General features: G+C 37.1%; 1 long non-coding RNA gene across 1 annotated transcript; it reads right to left on the reverse strand.

The window, feature by feature from the left end:
• Nucleotides 1–1,427: 1,427 nt before the first annotated feature.
• LOC113280834 lies at nt 1,428–2,844 on the reverse strand. Its single transcript, XR_003325757.1, has 3 exons — nt 2,787–2,844; nt 2,645–2,686; nt 1,428–1,502 (listed from the first exon to the last, which is right to left on the reverse strand). It is a non-coding gene; the product is annotated as an uncharacterized LOC113280834 (long non-coding RNA).
• Between the last annotated feature and the right edge of the window lie 851 nt (nt 2,845–3,695).

Below are 3,695 nucleotides of genomic sequence, written 5' to 3' on the forward strand. Positions count from 1 at the left end.
ACTAATCCCTTTTTGTATTCCATTCTTTCAAGAAATAAGGCATCTAAGAATTTCTTCATTCTAGCAGGAGAGGCCATGACGTATTTAACCAACGACCTGATTCTGCTCACTGAAGTATGATATTTCTTCAACCCATCCTTAATAACTAAAGCTAATACGTGGGCAGGACACCTTACATGTAAATGTTTACCTCCTACAATTGACGATCCCCAACTTACAACTTTCTCTTGGACATATTCAATTGCTTTTTTATTTGCAGATGCATTATCGAGCGTGATGGTGAACACTCTCTCAAGACCTCACTCTATCAAACATTTCTCCAATGCTCTTCAAATATGCTCACCTCCATGACTAGTAATTTGACAGAAACATATTATTCTTTTGTGTAACTTCCAGTGGTCATCGATGAAGTGGGCAGTAACCACCATGTAGTTGTAGTTCTGAATGGATGTCCATGTATCGGTTGTGAGACAAACTCTAACCTTGTTCGACTTGAAATAGTTCACCAAATTGGCTTTTTCACTCAAAAACAGTCCACAGATATCACGATAGACGGTCATCTGCGATGGAAGTTTGAACCTCGGCTCAAGATATCTACAAAATGCTATAAATCCTTCTCCTTCAACCATTCGGAAAGACTGTTCATCTGTGATGATGAACTTTATCAAGGCTCTCCTACATCCATCTTGACAGAACGTAACCCCAACTGTTTGCTGCTGATCTCCCATATTGCTAGGCTGACCGAGAGAGTCCAACTGCGCAGCTTCTAGTGACTCCATATACTTCCGACACTTGGTCAAATGCCAGTTCAAATTTGATGTGCCATACTTCTTACCACCAACCCTATATTTACCACCTTCACAGTAGTTACATTTCCCCCATTTAATACCAGCTTCATCAACACTCTTTTGGAAATGCTCCCACACCGAAGATGTTCTGTTCCGCTTCATACTTTCCTTGACCTCAGGTTGAGAAGATGGTGGAGGTGGAGGTGGCGGAGATATAACAACACTGACCCTTTGTTGCACAGATTGATATGAATCTTGAGAGGGAATAGGAGGTCTCGTTGACATCAATTATGTAATCTCAACCATGCTTCCTCACTAGTCACTTCTGCAACCAGTAAAGAATACTGCAGCTAGAGAAAAGGTATAAGCTCTGCTCCCTGAAACAATCTGTAATAGAACAAACCTACTTTTTGTTCTCTAAATTCATTTATTGAGCTATGTTAAGAATTGTTTTATAAGACAAAAGGTTCCATAAGCTACACTTAAGTCAGTTGATTTACTTGAACAACAGTTGACCATATATCATACATGTTAAACAACGGACAACTAGAAGCAAAGACAGGAAAATTCATCTAAAATTATCAAAGATACAGATCAAGAAATGTGTCTATAAGGGAGGGAACCAAACCTGATAACGGTACTTAATAGTTCAAAGCCTAAGCAGATTGCAAGTGAGGGAAAATGGTCACCAGCATCGTTTCTCTTAAGAAATATCTGTATGCATAATCAAATAGATGAAGCAAAGAGTTAATACACAATAAATCAGGGCAGCCATATAGCAATCTAATTCAAAACACTTACATTATGGAAAACAAAGTATAATCAAATAGATGAAGCAAAGAGGGTTTTATATAACAAAGCAAACAAACCCAAGCAAAAGAATACAGAGAAATCCTAATTCCCACGTTCTATTTCAGTAGTATAGGGTTTTTCATAAAAATTTCAAAATCAGTTACTGATATAAAATAGAAAATCTAGGTTTGTACTAATCAACGAAAGTAGTAATAGAGAATATCAGTGTGTACTAATCCAATCAAGAGTTGTAGTAATGATAGCAGCAACTTAAAAGTGGACGGATAATAAACCCCAATAATTTCAGGACCTTATTCTCTTGCAACCCAAAGGTACAATGAGCAAAAGACAATGAAAGCACAGTGAGTCCCATTATAACCTAGAAACTCTACAAGGTTAACCATGGTAAAACTAGTATGATAAGAATCACCAATTGAGTGAAAGAAGACAAACCCACTCCAAGTACTACTAGACCAGTTGCCACAACAAGCACAGAAACTTGAAAGGGTTTTATTCTTCTAAAAAAAGACGAAATCACCACATTTTATACACAACACCGAACTGACATAATATGTGGAATAGAAACGAACACTACAAGATCCTAGTTACTGAATCATAGCATACAATGAATCTATTAACAGAAAGAAGAAAGATGATTTACATTCCAAAAGAAAACGAAGCAACCAGCATGTGAAAACTAATATCATAAGAACCTTATGACATATTACCTTCACATCATACCATGAATGACCTTTAACAGTTTTACTCATCAACCACTATTTCAAAGGATCCATAAGTAATTACTAGAAAGAGTAAGATACAATATGATCAGTAGACATCTTATATGATCAGTAGTAGTCTAATTAGTTAAAAAGTAACCCCTCAATCCCAGAATCATAAGCTTACTCATAATTGGGGATTACGTGATAGCCGTTTTTGATAACATTAGAAGATCACTAACTAAATTAAAATCAACTTTTAGTAAATCCCAACATCAATTTAGAAAAACCTAGAAATTACTTCAAATAACTTCGCAATTAACTTCGAATCAGAAAGAAACCAACCTTTGATGAATTTGGAATTGTACTTCAACTCGAGGTCGTATCCTGCCACATGCATGAAACAGTAAAAACCCTAATATTTTTTCAATCAATTTAACGAAAAAAAATAAAATGAAACAGAATCAACTTTGCAGTTGGATCTTACCTTGAACCAACCGATTAAAGGGTTTTAAACGAGACCCTGAAAGATGAACATGAGATCGAGTAAGGTAGAGGAAAAATGGTTGAAGGAGAATACTGCAACCAAATTTTTTGATAACGAAAAGTTTATTTCACAAAAGAAACGCAGTAAGACATTTTGTTTGTTGAGGAAAATCCATTTACTTTGTAATTTACCCCTATTATGTTTTAAAATAACAAAAAAATAGGCAGGAGGAGAAAACAATACAAGGGTTACTTTGTCTTTTCAGTATCAGACGGGTAGGCGGGTAGGGTAGGATAATTTCGAGATTTATCCGTCACCCTACCCATCTAACGGCGGTTAAGAAAATCTTTACCCGTTACCCTATCCGCCAAATAGTGGGTAGGATAGGATACGGTTAAAACACGGGCGGGTAGGGTAGGGTTGGCGGATATGGGTAGGGTATGTGCACCCCTAGCTTCAACTATGCTCACACGGCTGTAGCTGGAACAATAGTGAGTTTTTTTGTTTTTTTTTTGAACATAGAGTTACTTGAATGCTTCTCCGAATCTTTGTTAAACTTGAACATCTTGTCATTGCAGGTTGATGTTCATATTAATGCTGGGAAGAAACATAATGGAAAATCTGCGATGGTGGTTGACGATGATGAAAACGCCGACCGTGGGACTACCAATCTCTCGTTCAACTTCACAGATGTGGATCTTGGCATTTCTGTTCATGAATATCGGACTGCTGGACTTCCCTTTGATATTCCTATGAAGTACTCTTGTCGGGATAGTCAAGTCATTGGTGGTTTCGTCGTGCCTAAGTGTTATGCCTCTCTCTACACCAAAATTTGGAATAAATACGACCACATTGCTACTACTGAAGTGTGGATAAATTTTTCACTAACCCTCGTGACCACAATTTCCG

This window comes from Papaver somniferum, chromosome 5, assembly GCF_003573695.1.
Source record: "Papaver somniferum cultivar HN1 chromosome 5, ASM357369v1, whole genome shotgun sequence".
NCBI classification, from domain to species: Eukaryota; Viridiplantae; Streptophyta; class Magnoliopsida; order Ranunculales; family Papaveraceae; genus Papaver; species Papaver somniferum.